Source organism: Myodes glareolus, chromosome 1 (genome assembly GCF_982192425.1).
Source record: "Myodes glareolus chromosome 1, mMyoGla1.1, whole genome shotgun sequence".
Classification (NCBI taxonomy): Eukaryota; Metazoa; Chordata; class Mammalia; order Rodentia; family Cricetidae; genus Myodes; species Myodes glareolus.
In genome coordinates this window covers 9,625,326-9,637,176 of record NC_142026.1, presented here as the reverse complement: position 1 = coordinate 9,637,176, position 11,851 = coordinate 9,625,326, and the positions used below count along the sequence as shown (strand labels likewise).

Sequence of the window (11,851 nt, the reverse complement as noted above, 5' to 3'; positions counted from 1 at the left end):
GACAGGGCAAAGTGCACCCTCAGAGCTGAGACATGGACTTGCAGGCACTGAAACTACAAGAGTCGTAACTGTCAAAGGGCACCAGGGAGGACCTGGGCACCAGGGAGGACCTGGGCACCAGGGAGGACCTCAACACACGAGACACACCTCCCAAGAGCCTTCGTTTATTCATCTGAGTGGGAAGCATTCCCAGGGGACTCACCTCCAGGGCAGCCCGTGTGTTCATGCTGTAACCAGTCTCACTTGACAAGAATCAATGTGTATACTTGCTCTTGGCTCCACCTGTCTTGTTAATGTATGAGAACAGGATATTGCTACTCCATTTTACCTTCTTCCTGGCCTTCGCCGTCTCACCTTCCTGTCAGAGAAGCCCAGGGTTACTTAATTTAAAAAATAAAAATATGCAGAAGGTCAGCTGCAGAGCTAGACCTCAGGTCAAAGTTCCTCATTCAAGGGTTCAGCTGTTTCATGCGCTTTAAATCCAGGTGCCAGGTTTATAGCCGTATTGGTGCCCTCTGTGTCATTCCCTCACCCAACACAAGGGCTGTGGCCACCAGTTCCCGAAAAATGCTTAATGCACCGTAGCCTGGGTTCCTGAAGGCATGGCGAGAGACAAGGTTACTTTCCTTGGCCTGATTTAGAAAACCCTGGCGACAACAAGAAAAAGCAAAGCTCCACCAGTCACAGGTTGTTCTCGTCCCTACACTTGTTCTTAGAATGGAGACAGTCACACTCATGCTCTCTGACGCCCCCAACACAAGCTGGAACACAGGGCCCGCGGATCCATACCGACCCCATCCAGGGTCCCCGGTTACTTCAGAAGGCAGTATTGCTTCTGAAACTTAGCGTTTTACTAAACTTTACCATACATTTGGGAAATGTGCAAGACTGTTAGGCGTAAAGACTGATGGGTTTTCACCAAGTGGATTATCACCAGCCCCTAAGGCACCTTCGTATTCTAACCCCAATCCTAACCCTCCTCTCCAGAGAGCTCCACCTTCCTGTCTTTAAAGGGCATGAGCTACTTTTAGTTGGTTTTGAGTTTTATACAAATAGGACCCTTCAGGGTATTTGGGTTTTATGAATTTTTAACTCAAAACTGTGTGAGAGTGGCCTATATTGTCTCACCTGCCTGTCACTGTGTCCATTTTCATTGGCACACGGTATTCCACTGCATGAGTGTGCCATCCTGTAAGTGGACATCTTCATGGGCTTCAGTTTTACCCTGCACTGAGTAATGCTGCCCCAGGTGTGTATAGATATAAATACGCATCTCTGTGTGCGTATTTTGTAGGGCATATGCCTAAAAATGGAACTGCTGCCTTTTAAAAGTGGATGTTTAGCATGTCTCCATCTTCTTGTTCTGGAAGATAGTTTTTAATTTCTTTTCCAGAAGAACAATCTCATTTCCAAAGCTCCATTTGTCAGCTGTTTCTGGGAACCTGCCTAAGAATCGGAGACTGACAGCAAAGCGATGGGCAGTCACCACCCTTGGAATCTGTGCTCTCCACTCTCCTTAGGAGGTCGAAGTCACCAAGGACTGCTGACCAAGAGTCTGACCATTGGCACCCCCTCTTCTAGTGCCACAGCCCCTCTCTTGAGGTGGCATCTGTACTGTGTGCCCTTCCATGCTGCCATCTGGGATTTTCTGTCCCTTTCTTACTCCCTCCTTGCCAGCATTACATACTACAGTACCAGAATTACACAATGAAGCAAGCTCTGAGCAATTTTAATCACTATAAATGCCCTTCCTTAAGAAACACTACACCCTGCTTCCGAGAAAAGCAGCAACTAACCATGCCAAAAGCCAGGGCTTACGATCTCCTCCACAAGACATCATTCCTGAGCACCAGCCTCAGCTTGGCCCTGGATGTGGCATGACCTGTAACAAGGCAACTGAAAGCAGAAAGAGAGAAATAGTACCCTTCTCCTAGTTACCCGGGGATTGAAGTGATTGAGTGTTGAAGAAACAACATTGCTTTAAAACTTAGTGGTGAAAGGCATGTAACTGAAAAAAAAACCTGCATTACCCCTTCCTGGTTCCTCATTGGGGCAGCAGCTAAGCACACACCCACTTAAGCAGAAGTAGTTGACAACATTTCAGAACACTTCTGGAAGATCTTCACTCCCCAGTTAGTATGTTTTATTTTTAGCTGAACATCCTTCACTCGTCATTACTAGTCTCTGTAAAGTCCGAGCTAAGACTAATCTCTTTATAATGAGACCGTGTGATTACGTTTAAGTAATTACATTTGCTCTTTCTGGGAGATAAATCAGCTTCCCTCTGTAAATGATGCTGAAGCCCCTCGTTTTTAAAGTGGGTTCTAATAGTTGATTGTATGCTCATCAACAGTCTTTTGGGCCAGCCAATTTGATTCTTCTGAATGCTAAAATTTGGAAAGTGATGTCTTAATTGAATTTTAATAAATACTGACACCTATAACATCCTTTCATCCATTTGCTTTGAGGTTATTATGTGTTGGCAGCTGGAGATCCCTCCGAGAATCTGATAGATGAGCCCCAGGTACTACAGAGCCTGTTTCCTAACTGTAGCAGGAAACAAATAGATAAAATACTGAAAAATTATAATGACCATAAGAAAGAGTGCACATCCTGTGCTAAACAGTGATACACTGTATGTGTGAGTGTGGGGGCAGATGCTCCAATTAAAGCAGGATTTTTCTAAGGATGTCACGTGTGGATTAAAATCTAAATGATCCGAGGTAGCAACCACTAAGGGTGCACAGGAAAGTATCTCAGGCAAAGGGTAAAGTCATAACAGGCCTGAGAGGGAAGGTATGGACGAATACAGCATGACCAGTGAGCTGAGAGGGCTAGGGGAACTTAGTGGGAGGTAGAGGACAGAGGAAGTCCAGCCTTGCTGGCCATCACTTGGGAGAGTTTTCTAAATTCCCTGTGAGTGCTCCTTGTGCCTGATCACATGTATGAGTTTTTCTCTGGATGATGAGAGTCTGGTCATCGTGTGCTCCTCCAGATCCTGGTTCCCATCACACCTAACATCTTCACCCTTTGTATTCACAGTACCTTGGAAGTTCTTTTTCTTCCCTGAGTGCCATTTCCTCTGAAGGATAATCTATTTATCATTTGTAAAAGCTGACATATTCTCTTTTAAAAACTTATTTGTACGATATCTGTGGGTGCACCCTCACATAGAGGTCAGATAACAACCTGTTCATTGGTTCCCTTTCCCTTGCTTGGGATCAATCAAGTTCACAGGTAATCAAGCTTGGCAGGGGATGCTTTTACCCACTGAGTCACCCTGCCCCCCTGCTGACATGTTATTCTATTCTAAGTGAATAAATAATACATCATATCCAGATTTTTTCACATGTAATTATCCTTCCTCTAGTCAACAGGAAGCTTTAATTGGATTGCATTGAAATTCTTTTTCTGATTTTGACTCTTTTCCTGTGTGTAGCTAATGCTTTGTGTCTCTAGAGTCTTTCAGTCTGTAAGATGGGAATGATGCCTGCTGGGAGCTGCTATAGGATTAGAAAAGGTGGCATATATTAACTTCCAATGAGTGACTGTTAATAATAAAACTACTTTTTAAAAGCAAAGGAACACTATATAATTCTTCAATAAATAAAATAAACCATACATTGGGTATTATCAAATGGAGGTTACCTCTCCATTTGTCTAACTTTACATTTAAGCCTCCTTAAAGCTAAAAGCAATTGCCAGCCATCACACAGCTAGTTACTAGGAAGCCGTCTCTCCAGAGCCAGTATTCTGATGTGGAACCGTTCAACCCATCAGCACCTGCTGTTTGGGTTGAGTTGGCTTTGAGTTTGGGTTGTGTGAACTACATCAGCATCATCAGGATCAATCACAAATGTGGGCTGATTCCCGAGGAGATAAACTGAGGCTGGAATAGTGTGTGGTTTAATAGATTTTTGCTGGGTGGAGCTTAGGATGTTCGGAATCATGAACGCAATTCAATTGTAAGGGGGAAAAGTCAATAAGAAGACGTGATTTCAGTGTAGATTTCATCCAGATGGGGACTGTGATTTGCAGAACAATCAGACAAGGAAATAAACTGGACCAAGTGGTCTAATACCCAAACCAGTGCAGGACATTTCACATTCAAACCACCACACCAAGTATTTCTTTAGCCAACAGCACCCTTTCTCCCAAATTGTATAAACGACTATATAGTCCTATCTCAAGAAGACTAGACTTTGATCTTTTAATAACCCCACTCTTGAGGAAAGTACTAAATAGATATTTGTGATCTGAGGAATTAGTCCCATCAGTTTACATGTGCACAAGTCTGGGTATTGGGTGAATGGATTTCGGATGCTGAGCTAGTCAGTATCTCTCCTTTCCAATATGTTATCACACAGTGAAAATCCACTTCTCAACTCCTCTCTCCACACAGGAGTTCGCGAACCACAGGTAAAAATCCATTATTCACTAGGAGCTCTCAAAATTATTTTTAAAAAATTTCTGTCCCTGTATTTTGTCCTTCCAATCTGCTGGATATATGGGATTCCCACTTTACTCTAAGAATACACACCTAGCCCTACCCTCTCCCCCAGCCTTCACAAAGAACAACAGGTACAGCTTCTTTAATTTGCCCTCTACCTTACCATTTAAAAGCTATTTTTCTAATTGGCTTTGTGTTTTCTCATGCTAACCACACTTATTGCACATGAGTCCCTGTAAGGAATACTGTACATTTCTTTCTTGTTTTGCCTAGAATCCTTTTTCCTTATTTCTTCCTATGATTGTCAACCAAATTTCGGGACTCTTGGTGATAGGTTGTAGAGAGTCATCTGTGCTGGTTGGTGTTTGGCTCTGCAATGAGGCCATCTCAGGTCCAACCCAGGAGCTCAGGAGGCAGAGACTTGATTAACCCAACCATGCTCTGCTGCCACCCACAGAAAGAGTGTAGTGCCTGGCCATTATATTATTATTATTACTGTTGTCAGTGATTACAAAAAGCTAAAAACCTTTGTTCTGACCATCCCTCAGTCTTCTCGTAGGATAGGGATGTGCAAACTTAGTGCATATGTAGTTTTGTTTTAGCTCAAATATCGCCAGTCCTGTTTCCTGTTAGTTCACTCGGCTCAACAGATTCAGGGAAGCTGACTTACTCTCCTTCCCGTCTCCTCCACAAGGTCTGCTCTTTGTCCATGCACCTCTTCCCTGCTTGTCACTGAACTGACCTCCATGACACTGACACTATCCTTGACTTCCTGCTTGCAATGATGGCCACTGCTTCCTCAAAGTACCACTGTTGTTTCAGTAACTTTGGGTTCTTTTTGGAGAGAAGCTCGGCCTTGATCCCAGCATCCTGTAGCTCTGAGAAAAGCTTCAATCTCATCTTCTGAAGCTTCTTCTGTGACTCTGTGGTCCATACTGTTTCCTCCAAAGCCTCTGATCTTTACTCAACAATGGAACAAACGACCTCTGGTCCAAAGCTGATCCCTGCACGGCATCTTGCAGCCTTTGGGGTGAAGCATGCCTGCTAGCCCATTTTTACACACTCCAGCAGCCATACTGTAATACTATCCCCACCTAAAGGTTCTTCCTATGTGTGGGTTGGGGTCTGTGGCAGGACTGCTTCATAGATAAATCTAGTATAGTATGTATGTAAGCAGGCTAACTCCCAAGCAGGGCTCAGGTTAAAGGAGTTTTGGTCATTAGTGTTAAACAGGGTGAGATACTCAAACAACAGTTTTCAGTCCTCCCTTGAATCCCTACTTGTCTGGGGATGGTAGAGGATCCTAGAACAGATCTCCCCAGTATTCTGAAGACAGTCTCCAGTGACGTCAGCTGCTTCAGTTGGAAGACCCTAATCTTCCATCATCCTTTTCTTCCAGGATTCCTTATTCAGCTTGTCCACTGAGGAACAGATGGTACAGAACTTCCTCTCAGGAACACCACAGATGGTGAACATCCCACCCAGAATGCATGAATCATTTCCCTTGACCAGAAAGTTGCCTATATGAAGTGAAATCAGGATCTCATACATGATCTTTGAGCATCTGAATCAGGAATCAGAAAGTCAAACTGACTAGCATTGTCAAAATTACACTGGTAGGATTAACCATAATAAGCCGGGTGGTAGTGACACACACACCTTCCAGCACTTGGAAGGCAGAGGCAGGTGGATCTCAGTGAGTTCAAGGCCAACTAGTTTACAAAGCAAGTTCCAGAATACCCAGGACTGTTACACAGAGAAATTCTGTCTCAAAAACACCAGAAAAAACAAAAAGAATTCACCATAGTGGCGTTGGGTCATAGCTGGGTTAACCCAGCAGTACACCTTAGCTATGTGGTGGTTAATGTTGGTCAGTTTGTTCATGCCAAATATGGAGCAAAAGGGATAGTGAGGTCATAAAAAAGGGACAGCTGCTGACCCTTCAGGTCACAGATAAGCTTGGCATCACCTCTGTACTTTCCAATCAGTGGTCCCTTGAGTTTGAACACAGGCATATCATTCACTTCAACATGACATTGAAGCAGTGGATGGTGCCATCAAACACCATCCTTAACCGCCATCTTCCGTAGGCTCTAGTCTCTTGTACACTTAGGGGTTTTGAGCCCAAACTTCTAACATCATCATTGCCCACCTGTGATTTCAGTTTCTCGCACTCAGCCACCTCCCTCTCTAGCTGCTTGGCGAAACTCTCTCTCTGCGGCTTGAGGCCCTGCACTTGCTCTCCCTGAGGTCACACAAGCTTCTCCAGCCCAGCACGATCTGGCAACCAGCCAGAACTGACTGTTATCTGAACCAACCTTGGTAGAGTCACAGTTGCCTTTATTAATGACAAGAATTCAGTCTTTCTAAGTCTGTGTTATCGGAGCCCCTTTTTTCCTCTTATCTCCAGTGCTCTCAACAATTTCCCAAGAGAACAGGAATGAACACCAATTTATTCATCCACTATGACCTGGTAATAATGCCACATTTCTGGTGCATACTCTAATATATACCAGGCTTAAAACAACTGGGCAGTTTGTGTGAGATAGAAGTCCCAGCCGTTGCCTGGCCAGTGGCTGTGTATGCAAGGCTGTTGTGTAAATCGGGGAAAAGAAGGGAACGCTGGTTGTCTCTGTTTGGCCCAAGAGTTTTAAACAGCAGACAATTATTCTATCTGAATCAAATAAGAAGTGCATTAGCATGTGGCAGAGCTTAACCATGTGGTAAGCCATCGTGATTTTGCTGTCTTCTGTCATTCCCACGAGCTTTGGTAAGCTTCTAAAAAAACTGCCACAGCAAATGGTACAGTTACACATAAGGACCACTTGGAAGATTTGGAGAGTCGTCAGCTGCCACTAAGAATGTGAATCCTCAGCTGTTGCCCTTCTTACCTCACAAGTCAGTATCACATAGCCCCATATGTGGGCCATAGAGAAATTTCATTTTAATTCTGATTACCATATTAAATCAGCGTTATAATTTCTAAAGGCATCTAAATTATTGTTCCACAAATGATTTCTGTGTGTGTGACTAATGATACCTAAGAGACAAACATACACATTCATTCAACGGTACTGTTTTAAAATGTATGCTGTACCAAATCAAATATACAAAGAAAATTTACCAAGTAGAAAAGAAATTAGGTACTTCTTCCTTTCTCCCGTCTTTCCTCTTACCTTTCTTTTTGTTAAGTTTTAGGTTGCGTTATTTCATATTTTTTTGTTTTCTCAAGAAACATAATAAAACATTTTATTTAGGGATAAATTAACAAGAGTTAAGAATAAAATTCAGGGGGTTCCCATGTGTCTTATTCTTTCCTTCAGGGAGAACACCTTACATCCATAGATTCCCTTTGGAATTCTCAGCACAGACTTCTACTTGGCTTCATCACAGCCCAGCCGTGCCTTGTGTCACTATAGTGTACCCTTCTGTGAGTACGTGCAATGCACATTTGTGGGCACAGCTAGGACAACTTAGTGGAGCTGGTTCCCTTCCACGGTTACTCAGATTCTGGGGATGGAATGTGGGTCATCAGGCTTGCACAGCAAAGACAAGCCATTGAACAATCCCACAAGCCCTGCCGGCAGTTATTAACAGAACAAATGTATTACATGTGTTACTATCAAAAAGACAATATTGGTACATCATTTTTAGCTGATGTTTCCTTTATCCCAACACCCTGAGTAAGATCAGATGAATTCACCCCATTTCCTTATGTCTCTCTAGGCCTACAGTTTCTCAGCCTTTCCCTGCTTTTTGGTAACATTGACAATTTATAGATGTTCTTTTCTTATTATTCAAAGCAATATTTTTTCATCTATTTTTAAAACTATCTTATTCTTTTTTATTGTTTTTATTGCTCTATGCAATTTTCTCTGCTCCCCTCCCTTCCTCCCTTCTCTCCTTATCCCCTTCTCCCCTCTCCTGTGACTCTTACACTCCCAATTCATTCAGGAGATCTTCTCTTTTTCTTCTTCCTATTTAGACCCATGTATATCTCTCTTAAGGTCCTCTTTGTTGTCTAGTTTCTTTGGAGTTGTGGATTGTAGGCTGTCTTTTTATTTATGTATAAAAGTCACTTATGAGTGAGTACATATTATATTTGTCTTTCTGGATTACCTCACTCAATAAGTTTCTTTCTAGATCACCTCAGGGAGGGTGTGTCCTCCCATGGGGAGTCAACCAAGTCTGTCACATCCCTTGAGGCAGGACCAAGCCCCCTCCCCATCTAAGCTGGGGAAGCTTCTTAGGGAATGGGCTCCAAAGAACCAGTTCATGCACTAAGGATAAATACTGGTTTCACTGTTAGTGGTCCCACCAACTGCCCATGCCACACAACTGTCACTTCATTCAGAGGACCTAGTTTGGTCTGATGCTGGTTCTTCAGCTGTCAGTCAGGGGTCAGTGAGCTCCCACTAGTTCGAGTCAGCTGTTTCTGTGGGTATCTCCAACATGGTCTTGACTCCTTTGCTGGTCATGTCATTCATCCTTCTCTGTGACTGGACTCTGGGAGCTTGGCCCAGTGTTAGCTGTGGATCTCTGCATCTGCTTCCATCAGTTACTGGATGAAGGTTCTATGATGACAAGTAAGGTACTCATCTATCTTATTACAGGGGAAGGGCAGGTTAGGTACCCTCTCCACAATGGCTTAGATTCTTAGCTGGGGACACCCTTGTGGTATCCTGGGTGTTTTCCTAGTACCTGGTTTCTTGCTAACCCCACAATGGCTCCTTCTTTCAAAGTATCTCTTTCCTTGCTCTCTCTGTCTGTTCTTTACCTAACTCAATCTTATCAATCCCTTATGTTCTCCTCCATGCTCTCCTTCTCTGCTCCCCACTCCCCTTCAACCCCTCCCCCTCCCCCCATGCTGCCAATTTACTAAGGAGATCTTGTCTACTTCCGCTTCCTGGGGCTATGGGGGTGGAGCGGGAATCCATGTATGTCTCCTTGTTTCCTGTCTCCCTCTAGGGTTGTAGATTGTAGGCTGGTTATCCTTGGCTTTATGTCTAATATCCACTTATGATTGAGTACATATTGTTTGTTTTTCTGGGTTACCTCACTTGAGATATTTTTTTTCTAGTTCTATCCATTTGCCTGCAAATTTCAAGATGTCATTGTTTTTTTTAACCTCCAAATAGTACTCCATTGTATAAATGTATCACATTTTCTTTATCCATTCTTCAGTTGAGGGGCATCTAGGTTCTTTCCAGATTCTGGCTATTAAGAATAATGCTGCTATGAACAAAGTTGTGCAAATGATCTCGGGGTATTGGTCTGCATCCTTTGGGAATGCCCAAAAGTGGTATTACTGGGTCTTGGAGTAGATTGATTTCCAGTATTTTGAAAAACTGCCATACTGATTTTCAAAGTGGCTATAGAAGTTTGCACCAGCAGTGGAGGAGTGTTCCCCTTACTCTGCATCCTCTCCAGCATGAGCTGTCATTAGTGTTTTTGATCTTAGCCATTCTGACTGGTATAAGGTGGCATCTCAAAGTCGTTTTGGTTTGCATTTCACTGATAGCTAAGGATGTTGAGCAGTTCCTTAAGTGCCTTTCAACCATTAGTGATTCCTCTGTTGAGAATTCTCTGTTTAGATCTGTACCCCATTTTTAAAATTAGATTATTTGGTATTTTGATATCGAGTTTCTTGAGTTCTTCATATATTTTGGAGATCAGTCCTCTGACCAAAGTGGGGTTAGTGAAGATTTTTTCCCATTCAGTAGGCTGCCATTTTGTCTCGTTGACGGTGTCCTTTGCCTTACAGAAGCTTCTCAGTTTCACGAGATCCCTTTTATTAATTGTTGCTCTCAGTGTCTATGTTACTGGTGTTATATTTTGGAAGTGGCCTCCTGTGCCACTGAAGGAGCATTGAAGGCTACTTCCCACTTTCTCTTCGATGAGGTTCAGTATGGCTGGATTTGTGTTGAGGTCTTTTGATCCATTTGGACTTGAGTTTTGTGCATGGTGATAGATATGGATCTATCTTCATTCTTCTAAAGGTTGACATCCAGTTATGCCAGCACCATTTGTTGAAGTCGCTTTCTTTCTTCCATTGTATACTTTTAGCTCCTTTGTTGAAAATCAGGTATTCATAGGTTTGTGGGTTAATATCTGGGTTTTCAATTCAATTTCATTGGTTGATATCTCTGTTTTTATGCCAATACCAAACTGTTTTCATTACTGTAGCTCTGTAATAGAGTTTGAAGTCAGGGATGGTAATGCCTCCAGAAGTTCCTTTATTGTATAGTATTGTTTTGGCTATCCTGGGTTTTTTGTTTTTCCATATAAAGTTGATTATTGTTCTCTCAAGGTCTGTGAAGAATTTTGTTGGGATTTTGATGGGGATTGCATTGAATTTATAGATTGCTTTTGGTAGAACTGCCATTTTTACTATGTTGATCCTACCTATCCAAAAGCATGGGAGATCCTTCCATTTTCTGGTGTCCTCTTCAATTTCTTTCTTCAAAGACTTACAGTTCTTGTCAAATAGGTCTTTCACTTCCTTGGTTAATGTTATGCCAAGATACTTTGCTATTTGTGGCTATCATGAAAGGTGAAGTTTCTCTGATTTCCCTCTCTGCTTCTCTATCCTTTATGTATAGGAGGGCTACTGATTTTTTTTTGAGTTGATCTTGTATCCTGCCGCATCACTGAAGATATTTATTAGCTGTAGGAGTTCTTTGGTAGAGTTTTTGGGGTCACTTATATACACTATCATATCATCTGCAAATAACGAAAGTTTGACTTCTTCCTTTCTGATTTGAATCTCCTTATGTTGTCTTATTGCTATTGCTAGAACTTCAAGCACTGTGTTGAAGAGATATGGTGAGAGTGGAGTGGATAGCCTTGTCTTGTTCCTGATTTTGGTGGAATGGCTTTGAGTTTCTCTCCATTTAATTTGATATTAGCTGTTGGCTTGCTGTATATAGCTTTTATTTTATTTGGATATGATCTTTGTATCCCTAACCTCTCCAAGACCTTTATCATAAAGGGGTGTTGAATTTTGTCAAATACTTTTTCAGCATCTAATGAAATGATCATAGTTTTTTTTTCTTTTAGTTTATTTATATGATGGATCACATTGATAGATTTGTGTATGTTGAACCAGCCCGGCATCTCTGGGATGAAGCCTACTTGATTGTAATGGGTAATTTTCTTTTGATGTGTTCTTGGATTCAGTTTGCCAGTATTTTATTGGGAATTTTTGCAACGATGTTCATGAGCGAGATTGGTCTGTAATTCTCTTTCTTAGTTGAGTCTTTGTGTGGTTTTGGTAAAATACTCATTAATTAAATGTCAAACAAGTTAAATAACAAGGATGACACTGGACAATAATATGATTATGACACACTCTCTGGTAGAATATGTCACTTAGAGAGTTATATCCATTGGTTTCATGTA

The 11,851-nt window shown here is 42.2% G+C and overlaps 1 pseudogene; it reads right to left on the bottom strand.

Moving 5' to 3' along the window:
* Positions 1-494: 494 nt before the first annotated feature.
* On the bottom strand, positions 495-7,380 carry LOC125416424 (histidine--tRNA ligase, cytoplasmic-like; annotated as a pseudogene).
* Positions 7,381-11,851: the final 4,471 nt, after the last annotated feature.